Source organism: Haliotis cracherodii, unplaced genomic scaffold (genome assembly GCF_022045235.1).
Source record: "Haliotis cracherodii isolate W230 unplaced genomic scaffold, xgHalCrac1.p SCAF_18, whole genome shotgun sequence".
In the NCBI taxonomy this organism is placed as follows: domain Eukaryota; kingdom Metazoa; phylum Mollusca; class Gastropoda; order Lepetellida; family Haliotidae; genus Haliotis; species Haliotis cracherodii.
The window spans coordinates 13,667,402-13,682,299 of NW_027266273.1; the positions used below are offsets into that span (position 1 = coordinate 13,667,402).

The window sequence follows — 14,898 nt, forward strand, 5'->3', positions numbered from 1 at the left end:
ATAGATGTACTCCTGTATTTGATCATGTCGGAAGTTCAACACTTGCAAGTGTTGAAAACTACATCTAGTTTTCTATCTTTTCATACACGTTTCGTAATCTGAATATAATCAGGCGAAACAGACCCCACTGTGTGTAAAAGGGAAATCGAGGTGAACATTATACGAATGGAGCACAGAAAATCAGTGACGACACCGGGTGTCCTGCTCCTGCATGATTACCTGGATTCAAGAAGGCTTCTTGCAATTTGCATGTTGCCTAATGCTGAACCGCAGTACACCTGCGGCCTGTATACGAAAACTACTAGCCAGGGGCCATTTGAACATGTCTGATAATTTTCATATGAATATTTCAAGTTTGTAAGGACACTTGTCCAACCTTGTCCTTCCTACAGATTGTTTACAGGACTTTCTCACCGTTTACAGAACAGACCGAGTGTCATGACTGGTTTCATGCACTCGATGATTACGTAGTGTGACGAAAACACCTTTTGTATAATTGTCAAATAAGATTTCTTTTGTTAGCTTGTGTAAAGGAGTGCAGATGCATATCGAGATGTTTCGGCGAATGTCACTGGTGGAGTAACAGGTATGTATATGTGCGTCGCCTAATCTGACAATCAGTTTCAAAATATCTCTGAAGCAGGCTGCAGCGACCTAGTTTAGTAAGTTACATTACCACCTGGAAGACCTGTTAGGCAGAACTTGGTAAGTCGACATATCAAATCACCATATATATGCAGTTACACATTACATATCACATGTTTAATTATATCGAATAGTCTCGATATTTATCTATTGTCTATTTGTTCATTTGTTGTTTATCGCCTCACTAAGACCTCGTCCTGTAAATAATCATTACCGGATAAGACAATCCAATAATCAATATTGTAAGCAATAATTGATACCATTTGTGTACGAGGACACTCTCTCAGTGACGTTACCGAGCCTCACTACCAATCCATGAAGACACTTCTTACGTCAAGGATAAGTTGCTTCCTGGGTACAAGTACAGTGAAACCTCATTATCTGAAACTCCATTAATCATAAACCGCTTAAGAAGTAACAAGATATATAAAAGCGATCAAAAACCGAGTCAATTATACAATTCCGACTATATCATGAGCATGTGTTTATGAACCTCTCAAAAATGGTGATGATATCAGGTGCTAAAAGGTGAGTACATCCTGCCCCAGCACCCGGTAAAAGGCAAGTCAGGTGTTCATCTGAAAAGACATGGGAACACATTGAACGTGTCGAAATAGGGAATTACTTCGTACATCAATGTTGTCATTGATGCGTCAAATTTGGAAATGTCCTCCACATTTCCACCATAAAACGTTTTGGAAGTTTTACTGAGGCCTTGAATGTTGTAACCTGGATCAGAAAATTTTGTTGTTGAAGATTCCTATGACGCTCTTTGAAATTATCGTGGAAAGAGTATGCTCGATTGTACCTCACAAGTTGTAAAATGTGGCACCAAAGGCTCGAGCTGCTGGAATATTGCTCGACATAAAGGGAAAGTTGACCATTGGAAATTCAAGTCATGCTTCAAGTCATATGGTCACGTGGAGAGTCTTTGTAACTCTGTATCTCTATGCAGAGATATAAACATAAACAGACGAGGTCTCCTTCGTCTCTAGTTCAGGTGGGTACACCAGTGAAGGTATTGAGCTGTTTGACGGTCATTGAACGATGTCATATCATTGATATACCTGAAACTAAAGTTCATCTTTTCATCCAAATTACCTTGTTTTAAGTTTCCAAATCCGAGAAGAAATTCCGATTCTATGCAAAAGAAGCAGATCAGCCAGAAGGCGAGTCGATTTTAGCCTGGTGGGTCTCCCAGCTTTTTGCTTGCTTGTCGTACTCTAGCATTTCACATATTGTTTTCTAATTAAACTTCAGACGGCATTTATGACAAGTAACCCCAAACCTGTGAAATGTAAATCTATAGATAGCCAGCGATTAAATTGTCATGATTATCCACCGAAAGCGATTCCACAGCACGTAAAAGGCAATAGAGTGATGATAATTAAATGAATGGATCACTGAAAACCAAGTGTTCGCGAATTTACATAAAACAGTAGGCGCTGGATGCTTGACGTGGCACAGCCTGTAACTATATCTATGGTCACGTAAGAAATGCCCCAGCGATCATTTTTTCATTACGTTCTTATGTGGGATAGTGGTGTATAAAGTTGAAAAACCAAATCTTCTTTTCAGAGATTGCAAAACTGAAGCCAGTCCATTTAGTTTGTGAGAACCCACACGGTATTAATTCTACTTGTCTCAAATATAAATTAAAGCTGCAAGCAGCAATAGCGGGCTCCAAGTAACACTGTGCCCAAACGTCCATGTTTGAATCCTCAAAGGGTTTACTTGAACCAAATCCGTCAAATGTAGGCACCACTTGCAGGGTATCGCCGCTAGGAAATTGGCGTATGCCAGGGTGTCCAGGTCTGTTCTAAAACCATTTTCGACCTCGAACATGTTCGAATCCTTAAAGGGTTTGCTTGTACCAACTCTGTCAAGGGATAGTCACCGGAAATCGCCGCTACGAAATTAGCGTGTTCCAGCGGTGTCCCAAATATTAATCAAATATTACCACCAACCGGTGTTACTTTTAGCATGCAACCAATAACAATAAATGAGATGCATATGGCACACTAACTTCATGTAAACTTGCAATAGTTTCTGTGGAGAACCTTACAAGAAATGATCTTTAAAGCAAAATTTCGGTGATCAAAATCAAAATTTAATACGGCCGCAACTAAAAAAGATATCCAAAATCGGCTATCAACGTTTGATGTTTTATGTATGGAGACAATTATCAGAAAGTTTGAAAGCATGCAAGGTTTCAAACTAATCGGATAAGCGGTTGCGGAGCAATAGGGCAAAATACATCTTCAAAGTATGCTGTTCTTTTAGTTATCTGCCCTTGGTCTTTGGGTCTACGGCCTTGGGGTTTTGGCGGGCACTAGTACCCAACGGTCTCCATACACACACAAAATTCGAACACAATCGAGCCAGTGGTTATTTTTCTAGCCCTGGTACAACAATCGGCGGAATAATAATAATATTAAATCAGACGCTAACACTGGGACTCTTAAGCCTTTCGGCTTGGTGACTCTTTAACAGGCTGTAAGTTCTTTGTCAGTTTGGCTCGTTCATATTCGAATCCTGAAAGGGTTTACCTGTACCAATGCCGTCAAATGAAAGGAACCTCTTGTGAGACATTACCACCACTAAATTGACATGCGCCTGGGTGTTGTAACCAATTTCCAACTTCGACCATGTTCGAATCCTCTAATTGTTTGCTTGTTCCAACGCCATCAAATGTAAGGAAGCGCTTGCGAGACATCGCCACATGTGTCCCAGTGTGTTCTCAACCCATGTTTGACTTCGACTATGTTCGAATCCGCATACGGTTTGCTTGTACCAACGCAGTCAAATGTAATAAACCGCTTGTGAGACATCGCCACATGTGTCCCAGTGTGTTCTCAACCCACGTTTGACTACAACCGTGTTGGAATCCGCATATGGTTTGCTTGTACCAACTCCGTCAAAAGATAGTCACCGTTTTCAGGGCATTGCCGCTACCAAACGGGTGTGTGGCACAGTTTCCCAGAGTGTACTTAACCCATTTCCAACCTCCATATTCTAATCTGCAAAGGGTTTGCTTTTAACAACGCCGTCAAAAATAAGGTGCCATAGCAATTGGCAATTGAGAAATGAAGAACCAAGTCAGCGAGTCTGACAACCCGATCCGATTAGTCGCCTCCTGTGACAAGCATAGTTGCCTCTTGAGACAAGCACCGGTTGAAAAAGGCCAATTCTAACCCTGATCGTCAAGGGTAGTACACATAATACTGAACAAGACTGTGGAGAACGCTTAGGTTTCTGCAAAGCCAGTGAATGGGGGTTTATAGTAGATTTATGAGACGCTTCCTTCAGTATTTGTACTCAAGTCTGATTTTTTACTAAAATCAAATAATACCACCAAGCGGTGGTGCTTTCAGTATGCAACCCAGAAAAAAATTAGGTACATATAGTATCAAAACTTCATGCAAACTTTCAATAGTTTCTATTAAGAACCTTATAAGATATGATCTTTAAAGAAAAATTTGGGTGATTTTTTTATATCAAAATCAAAATCCAATATGGCCGCAACTTAAAAAGATATCCAAAATCGGCTAATAACGTTTGATCTGTTATTTTTAGAGGCCATTCTCAGAAAGTTTGAAAGCATTTCATTCAGTGGACTTAAAGGTGTTTGCATTTGAAGACAGGTTCCCAAAAGACCCTGTAAAAACCTTGAATCCAATATGGCTGCCAAACCACATGACCAATGACCAAAGTCAAAGAACAAAAAATGTCAAGCACTTCAAGCAGCAGACATGTGTTAAGTTTGAAATTAATCGGGTAAGCTGTTGCGGAGCAATAGGGCGAAATACATCTTCAAAAAATTCTGTTCTTTTAGTTATCTGCCCTTGGCCTTTGGGCCTACGGTCTTGGGCTTTTGGCGGGCACTAGTACCAAACGGGCTACATACACATACACAATTTGAGCAAAATCGAGCCAGTGGATATTTTGCTAGGTCTCAAAAATCGGCGGAATAATAAATAATGATAATAAATAACAAATATAGATGCAAGCAGCGATGGCGGGCTCCCTAACGTAATAAGTGGCTGCGGATCCTGTTCTCCATTCATAGAAGTACTTTTGCAAAATTGCACTTTGGTTATACAGAGTACTAACAACCTTTGAAACTGAGTTCTTAATGGCCCTAATCTATTACCATTAATGCATTTTCTCCTGTTGTTATATAAGTGCATTCCGATATGAGGAAGGATATGTGCACTACTGTGTACGACTATGATATGATCTGGATTATCAATAGAATATTTCACCGGTCCGTTTTGACCAAGCAAAAAGTGTCCATTTTGGCTCTGGACCTGTTTAGGATGGATGATACCAGCATGCAGGGGTGTTGATGACATTTTATTGTAATTGTCAGGAAATGGATCTTGACATTTGACACGTGCTAAGGGATGAGATGGCTTGGGACATTACTTAACAGTAACAACACATGTCGGTGACTTCTTGTCATCTTCTTGTTGAAGCAATTCAAGCAATCAGCAAAGAAAACCCTAGTCTTCCAAGCTTTTGTTGTCAAAGTTGAAAAGAAAATTAGCTGTAAACGCAATAGAGATCATAACATTTAAGTGAGTAAAGAAAGGAACTGGTTTCTTAAAGATAATGATATTGGTAAATAATACTTCCTAAAGTTGGCATTATATCAGGGATGTCTCAGAAAAAATGGAATTTTCAATAATGAACAGGTTCGCGCTATAAAAAGGTAATTTGATACTGCGGAAATCCGTTCCAAGAAACCAAATGGTGTTACTTTGATACCAATGATTCAAGGTCATGGTCATTCATCATTGGCGCCCTGTGAAGCTTCAAAAGTGTGGACCTTCTAAAACAGGGCTTTTTTCCTGTTGACTTACAAGTCACTACCGGTATCAGGAAGGATATCTGCATTACTGTGTATCATTTTGATATAGCATTTATTAACTATGTGACATGTATTGGTACAAAAAACGCCGGAATAATAATAATAATAATAATAATAATAATAATAATAATAAATCGAACAATTACAATAGGGCTCTTGCCAAGTTGGCGGGGGAGCCCTAAATATAGTTGCAAGCAACGATGCGGGCTCCAAGCGATATCAAATAGAAATGCTGATGCTTGTTTACATTCATGGTAGTGCATTTCACAATATCTGACTTTGGTTGTACAGAAAACTAAACCAATGAAAATGAGTTTTTATTGGCTCAAAGTGATTACTTTTAAGACAATTATCCCAGTTGACTCATAAGTCACTTCCTGTATCGGGAAGGATATATGCCATACTGTTCACTCTTATGTATTTCATCTATCTTGAGTGCACATTGAAGCAATTAGTATTTAGGTGGTTATGGATCATGTGTTCACAGTTTGTATTAACCGAGAAGAGCGATGGGGTCAAACGCAACCAAAAGACCTGATGTACAATGCAGTTTACTGAGTGCATTGACTGGTGCAAGTAGGTCAATCACCGCAATATAGCGCTACTGCTGTCTGGCTATAATGTTACAGTGGCAGGCTGGCCCTTACCATGAAATACACCTTGTCAGTGCCGACTGAAGCAGGGTTTGGGTGCTTATACACAATGTGTTTGATGTTCATTTGTCCATTCGGCTATACCATCGATGCACGACCCTGATTCACTGCCGAGAATACCTCCTTCGGACATAGCCAAATAAGCATGTTGACATGTTGTACCCACATGTTTTCTATAGATAAGTAAGTATGTCTCTCTGCCGCTAGTGAAATCGGTAAACCATAGGAATAACACAGTTGCAGTTCACCAGGGAATAGGACAAAGAATCACAGAACATACGTCACGTTGTCCTGTATTATGCAAATAAATAAATAAATATGCCTTTTGGAGATGATAGAATTTTCAAACAACAAACAGGGTTTGTTTGTAAATTAATACTGCTGCTTCTTTCAGTGTCTTCAATGAACCAGTTGGAAAAGTCATAAAATCGCTTTGTCTCTCAGATCACAGTTTGGTATATGTATAATTCGGATGAGTAAATACTACAAAGTGCCTAGTCTGACAGTTATTGGATGATCTACTGAGGTACAATAGGTTCAAGTATGTTGTTATAGATGAATCCTGTTTAATGTTTTCTTTCCGTAGCCTTCAACTTTATGCCACTACAATTAAACATGGCTATGGGCAAGCCCAGTGTACATACACACACGAAAGTTGGTCGAAATCGGACCAGTAGTAGCTAAGCTGTAATCCGAAAACCATAGCCATAGAACACAGTTGCAGTTCACCAGGAAACAGGGCACAACATCACATCACAGAATCACCGGGTCGGTACTAGTTCAAGAAATAAGTATGCCTATTGGAGAAGTCCGTTGCGAGCACGTTATCAGTGTTCTAAGGAGATTGAAAAGCTGTGAACGGGGCTTTTTCCGAAATTTTACTGCAGCTTCTTTCACTGGTTCAATAATAGATTTCTATAGTCCGTTTCTTCTTGCGTTGTTCACCAACAGAATGAACACTGTATCTCACTAAAACTGACAACTGATCCCGGCACTCCATACCGGATGAACACAATCGCAGTTCCTAGAAAATTATACACAAAGTCCACGTACTTGTTTATGAAATCCACAAACCTATACCACATGTTTACCGACAATACTATAGCGTATAGCGTAAAGAAACAAGACGCTTCTTTTAATGTCTCTACTGAAAAGTTTGAAGTGTCGTAAAATCTTATTGTTTTCCCCACAAAATGACATTTTCACAGTCAGATCACAGTTTGCTGTATGTAAAACGTGGAATTTTGTGAAAGCATTTCAATATCGAACTGCATATTTAAATACTAAAGAGTGCCTAGTCTGACAGGTATTGAATGATCTGGTTAGGTTAAAATATGTCGTTATAGATGAATGCTGTTTCATTTTTTCTCTTCAAATCCTTCAATACGACGTGGCTATAATTAGGCATGACTATGAACAGGCCCAGTTTAGATACACACGAAATTTGGGCGAAATCGGCCCAGTATTAGACGAAATATTAGTGTTTAGAGTTTTGCTATATGGCAAGTTTATGGACGGGTGCCAAAGAGTACCATCTTTAAAACGCTCTAGTTTCGTTGTCCGTGTAGCGACAGGCAAACGGTTTGGTGTTCTGGAATCGCCAGGACATGCGATATCAGGAAAATGCATGACTTTTGACCAAAGTATTCTCGGAAGTTGTTAGCATGGTACTTGGACACAAAGTATGGAAAGTGTGGAAGCTTTTGAGCTGGTAGTTTGAATAGAGCAGATTTGGAGAGACAAGTACTGAGAAAAATGGTGAAAGAAAGCGCCAAAACCTTTAAGTTTAATATGGCTGCCAAACGGTGCGTTGTAGCTACCATGGTCCCGCATTACAAAATGATGGGCATCTGATTGCGCTGCCGCATGGCAAATCTGGAAGTCATTGGACAATTCGTTTCGAAGATTATTGCTGCTGAAGTTGAAACTTTGATGAGTTATCTGCCCTTAGCCATTGGGCCTATGGCCTTGGGTTTTTTCTGGTATCTGCGTCACGTTGATGCCGATGTTGCTGTCGATTTTTAAGGCCATTCTGGCTACAGGTTGTTTTTGTAGGTCTGGTACAAAAAACGGCGGAATAATGATAATAATAAGAAGAAACACAACAATTACAATAGGGCTCTTAGCCTTTCAGGCTTGGAGCCCTAATAATAATAGTGAGTGAGTGAGTTAATATTTAACGTCACATCGGCAATATTGCAGCCATATCGTGACGAGAGAAAATGTGACTTTAATAACATATATGTAAAACTGTAGAAAATTCTGTCGACGAAGGACAGTAAAACAACTAGATATCACAGATATATGTTTAAAACTAGTACAGAATCATAAGATATGACAATTCATAACATTACAATAGATAAAATTGGGCTATATATCACCAGCAACTAAAGTGAGGACACCATACTGAGGACCATGGGGGCTTACAATACCTTTGCTACCTGCATGGACCCCAGCAGGATTTACACCATCCCTTTTGTCACTGGCGACCGTTGACAGTGTTTAGCCGGAGATTTAAAACCAACTAGATATCACAGATATATGTTTAAAACTAGTACAGAATCATAAGATATGACAATTCATAACATTACAATAGATAAAATTGGGCTATATATCACCAGCAACTAAAGTGAGGACACCATACTGAGGACCATGGGGGCTTACAATACCTTTGCTACCTGCATGGACCCCAGCAGGATTTACACCATCCCTTTTGTCACTGGCGACCGTTGACAGTGTTTAGCCGGAGATTTAAAACCAACAAATATGCTACGATTAAAACACTGGCAGATATAAAATTACTTTGATTTATGTGGGCTTACATATCCTCTCAGGGGGACAATAATTTTACGCTACTTCAACCCCCTTCGAGGATATAGCCACTAACAATCTCTGTTAATTATCATATTCTACCAATTTATAAAATATATATCTTTGTACATCAAAATTTATTAATTAATTCTATTTCCTTTAAAAAACCGAGGATTAAATGAGCATGTACTTGATTAAAAAGATCCTTTATAGATGACACTTTGAAATATTTTTCCCTTGTGATGGAAAAATCAATACAGTCAAGCAGGACATGCTTGACTGTGATTCTTTCATCACAAGTGATACAAAATGGAGGATCCTCACCTTTCAAGAAGTATTCATTTGTATACCTGCTATGGCCAATACGACATCGTCGTATTACGACCTCTTCAAATCTGGACTGACAACGCAAGTAGGTGTAGCCAATAATTGGTTTAATTTCATGTAATGTATTGATACCTACTTGGGTGTCCCACTTCTTTTGCATCAGATCTCGGATGTAACATCTGATCCCTGGTTTATAATCGCTGTATGGAATTCGAAGTGATGTCACAGATTCGTTGAGAGCTGCTTTAGCTGCAGCATCAGCCATTATGTTACTAATGATACCAACATGGCTGGGTAAACAACAAAAAACGATGTCGCATTGGCCAATAGCAAGAACAGTTAATAACTAATACTTTCAATTAAAATGGGACAAATACTCATGGGTATATCTTGAATGACCAATACGAATCGACCCCTTCAAATCTGGACTGACAGCCCAAGTAGGTGTAACCGATATTTGGTTTAATTTCATGTAATTTATTGATACCTACCTGGGCGTCCCACTTCTGCTGCATTAAATCTCGGATGTAAGATCTAATCACGGGTTTGAAATCAGTGTATGGGAGTGTAGTGGTGTAACAGATTTGTTGAGTGCTGCTTTTGCAGCAGCATCAGCCATTGTGTTACCAGTGATACCAACATGGCTTGGTAACCAACAAAAGACGATGTCATATTGGCCAGTAGCAAGATCATTAAATAATTCAAGAATCTTGATTAAAAGTGGATGTTTGCATGATATATTTTTAATCGCCTGAAAGGCACGATAGAGAATCTGAAAAAATAATGAATTGTTTATGTTTAGATTGTTTTTTAATATATTTTAGTGCCATAAAAATGGCGTTTGCTTCTGCTGTAAAGGTAGAACTGTTATCTGGTAATCGCGAAGATATTGTCCTGGATCCAATGACAGTGGCACTAGCAACAGCACCACCATCCTTGGAACCATCAGTAAATATAAATTTATAAGTGGTTCGTAATTGATTGTATTCTTGTTGGTAAATTAATTGGTTAGTATCTGACTTCTTTAAGTTGGTTGATGTGAGGTCAACCTCTGGCCTTACCATTTGCCAAGGAGGGGATGAAAACAGTTGAAAGGGAGCAATATCATGCAATTTAATATTAGAAGCAAACATGGCAGACTGGATTCTTATTCCGAGTGGTGGAACGAGAGATGATTTTTTTGTGTAAATATCTTGGTAGAGAGGATTAAAGACGCAATTAAAAGCTGGATTTGACTGATTTGAATATAATTTAGTGACATATTGTAAAGATAATTTCAGACGGCGTTGTTTAAGAGAAGGTTCGTCCGCTTCTACATACAGACTGTGAATTGGAGACGTTCGAAAAGCTCCAAGGCAAAGCCTCAGGCCCTGATGATGAATAGTATCTAGTTTTTTTAAGTTACTTTTGCAGGCTCCACCATAGATGATGGAGCCGTAATCAAGTTTTGACATACACCTCCACTCCGATGTTGACGTATCCAGCTTTAATTGATTGTGGGATAGAAGATCTGGAAAACGTAAACAAGTACGTATTTGTTGGTTCAAAAGTTGAATCGTCCTTCTTGCGGGAGAAACGTTTAACAGCAGATACTCCTTGAGTTTGAGGCTCTTCAGCAATTTCTTGTTCAGACATGTCCGACAAAGAACGAGTCCGGTCACGGACAATGCCTCGGCAGGAGTTGAGTGTCCTGTGTTCAGAAACAACAACCTCAATATTGGCAAATTGACTGATTGATAACAGATTGATTGATTGTTGTTTCCTTACACATTCGACAAGAAGGGAGCCAGAACGAAGTCGTGTCACGTTTTTAACCTCTCCACAATATCCTTGAATGGCTTTAGAAATGGCAAAGGGGTTCAGTTTGATGGGTTCATGATCTTTAGCCTCGATCACAAGGAAACGAGCCCAAGAATCAATATTTGCAACTGTCTCATCAGATGAGCTTAATTCTATATGTCTACGCTTTGAACCAGGATGATTATAAGCCATGGTGAAAGAAAAGTATTCAGCAACCCTGCTCCCCACCCACCATGGAGTGTCAACAAGGACAGTGTTACATTTCACCGGATATCCAGAATGCAAACACCAGGGATACAGGGTTGTTATACTCCAGCAAATAAGACACGAATAGCTATATTTATCTACCAATTCAATGTCAGATTGGTTCTGCACCTGACAAGAAATTGGAGACATACATTATTCGGAGGTCAAGATCACCAGATTGGCCCATGAGCCACCGCCTTCTGGCATAAGACTCTAGGCAATTAATTCCATCACAAATTGTGAGTACATACAAGTTTAACATGACCAAGACCAGTAAAAACCCACACAGGTGTGCAGATACAATATTACGCACAGGGCCTGGCATGACCAGCCGATTGATAAGACCGGGCCCATCTTACCACCCGTCTAGACGAAGTATGGGTCGAAGTAGTGTGTTGGGCAAAGGAACACAGTTCCAGGAACCAGTGCCCTCAACTACCAGACTCCCGTCCTCCGCCGACACAGGGACGCAACCCACGGCAAACAGGTTGCCCATTTTAGTCGCCTCATACGACCAGCAATGGGAGGCTTTGTAAATATTCTGCCCCGGTTCCTCACGGGGGAAGAGCTATTAGCATTACCCAGCACTCACCACGAGGAGGTTGCTCTTCACGAGTGCCCCTAATAATAATAATAATAATAATAATAATAATAATAATAATAATAATAATAATAATAATTCGAACGATTTCAAAAGGGCTCTACAGCCTTTCGGCTTGGAGCCCTAATAATAATAATAATTAAAGCTGCAAGCAGCAATGGCGGGCTCCAAGTACCACTGCGCACAAACGTAAATGTTCGAATCCTAAAAGGGTTTCCTTGTACCAAATCCGTCAAATGTACACACCACTTGTCAGGGTATCGCCGCTACGAAATTGTCGTGTGCAGGGGTGTCCAAGTCTGTTCTAAACCCATTTCTGATCTCGAACATGTTCGAATCCTCAAAGAGTTTGCTTGTATCAACTCTGTCACAAAATAGTCACCGGAGAAATTATCTGAAGAACTTGGCTTCCTTAACAACTTTGGGGTGCCATTCAGAAATAGTTCAGGGTCCTTATGCGGTTTATATTTTCGGCAGAAATGTATGCTATTAGTTTTTGATTTGGAAAATTTAAACCCGTTTTCTAGACACCACTTGTTAATTTTATTAAGAGATAATTGTAATTGCCTTTCAATTGCGTGCATATTTTTACCCCGGCAAGATAGATTAAAATCATCCACAAAAAGTGATCCATCAACTGAATAATTTAAAACTTTTGACAAACTGTTAATTTTTATACTGAATAAAGTGACAGACAAAATACTGCCTTGTGGGACACCCTGATCCTGATTATAATGATCAGACAGGGTTGTACCCACTCGGACTTGAAATTGCCTGTCTGTTAAAAACTGGGATATAAAATGAGGCAGACGGCCTCTTAATCCAAAATCATGAAGATCTTTTAAAATACCATGTTTCCATGTTGTATCGTAAGCTTTTTCTAAATCGAAAAAGATCGATACAGCATGTTGTCTATTTACAATGGAATTTTTAATGAACGATTCTAAACGCACTAAATGATCGATAGTACTTCTGTTCTTCCGGAAACCACATTGTATATTGGTAAGAAGATTATTTGTTTCCAAGTACCACACTAATCGATTATTTACCATGCGTTCCATCGTTTTACAAACACAGCTAGTAAGAGAGATAGGTCGGTAATTTGATGGATCAGAATGATCCCGCCCAGGTTTGGGTATGGGGATAACAATGGCTTTATGCCATGAAGGTGGAAATGTCCCTGCTGTCCAAATATCATCGAATATATTCAACATAGTTTCAAGACATGATTCTGGCAAGTATTTAAGTAGCTGATAATGAATATTATCAGCGCCTGCTGCTGTATCATGAGCTTGCCCTAAGGGAGTATGTAGCTCATGTAGTGAAAATACCTCATTGTAATCTTCACCATTATCAGATGTAAAATTTACTTTTTTCTTTTCCTGTTGAAGCTGATATTTTTGAAATTCGGGAACGTAATTTGATGAAGACGAATGTTGAGATAAAGTTTTCCCAAGTCTATTGGCAATAGCAGATTTATCCGTTAGCAAAGTGTCACCATCCTTTAAATGGTTTACTGTAGAATTTGATCCCTTGCCTTTGATCTTTTTGATCATGTTCCATACCTTGGACATAGGGGTACGAGTGTTTATTTTGGAGACATAGTTCCTCCATGATTGACGTTTATTTTGCTTAAATAGACGTCTTGCCTTAGCATTTGAAATTTTGACAGTGTTTAAATTATGGACAGTAGGATGTTTACGGAAGTATTTCTCCGCCTTCTTACGACATTTCCTAGCTTGTTTGCACGTGTCATCAAACCATGGTTTACGAACACGTGGGTGTTGATAGAGGACTTAGGTATTTATTCATCAGCAATTTCATTCAGTTGATCTGAGAACAACTGAATGGGGTCAATAACATTCTGAAAAGACGTAGGTTGTAATTTATCTTTGCATAAAGATTGAAATAAAAGCCAATCAGCCTTCACAAAATTCCATCGAGGTGAAGGTGGATCATCAGCGGGATTAATGGGCTTAAGCACCGTGGGGAAATGGTCACTCCCACATAGGTCGTCATGGACGGACCATGAGAATTCATTTAACAAAACTGAATCCGTCAAAGACAGATCTAAAGATGAATAGGTACCAGTAGCAGGGTGTAAGTAAGTGTCTGAGTCATCATTAAAAATGCAAAGATCATTATCGGAAACAAAATCTTCGATCACTTTTCCCTTTTGATTAATGGTTGAACTTCCCCATAAAGGATTATGCCCATTTAGATCACCCATGATGACACAGGGCTTTGGGAGCTGGTCTTATAGTTTTTGTAGATCATTACGCTGAAGATTTGAAGATGGAGGAATGTATAAGGAGCAAAGTGTGAAGGCAATATGCAGTGTAAGTCTAACTGCAACTGCTTGCAAATTCGTGTCAAGCGGAACAGGACTGTGAACAACGCCCCGCCGCACCAACATAGAAGCACCTCCAGTAGCTTTATCTCCCGGAGGAGAAAAAGAATGATAGGAACTATACTGCCTTAATTCAAATTTATCTGTATTTTTTAAGTACGTCTCTTGTAAAGAAATTGCTGATGGACTTAAATCTGTTGTTAATAATTGCAGCTCGTTAAAATTGTGCCTAAGTCCTCTGCAATTCCATTGAAAAATATTTGAATGGTTCATGGCGGTTCTATAGGAGATCGCTCACGTGAACGTGAAGAAGAGTCACCACTCATGGAAGATGGAGTAACATCCATCTCGAGAGGATCAAAGAAATTCTGAACATCAACAGATGTTTCAGTGACAGTAGGGATCTTAGTAGTAATTTTCTTGTTTTGTTTCTTCTTTTGTTTTTTGGGCATTTCAGTCGATGGTTTGTTAGTTGCTGGTAATTGAGGAGTCGGTTTAGGTTGGGCCATAGTCTGAGTCACAACCTGAGATGCTGGAGAGATGCCAGATGATTGAGTATCTGAATCATCTGTCTGACTCTCAGATGTTGTAA

At 39.4% G+C, this 14,898-nt stretch overlaps 1 protein-coding gene across 2 annotated transcripts in view; it reads left to right on the forward strand.

Annotated features, from left to right (window-relative positions):
- Positions 1 to 564: 564 nt before the first annotated feature.
- LOC139465790 (uncharacterized) overlaps positions 565 to 14,898 on the forward strand; it is a 55,195-nt gene continuing 40,861 nt past the window's right edge. Inside the window, exon 1 of one of the 2 annotated variants that reach the window (XM_071247707.1) lies at positions 565 to 586. The gene's annotated coding sequence lies outside the window, so the exon portion shown is untranslated. The other variant, XM_071247706.1, reaches the window with a different exon arrangement.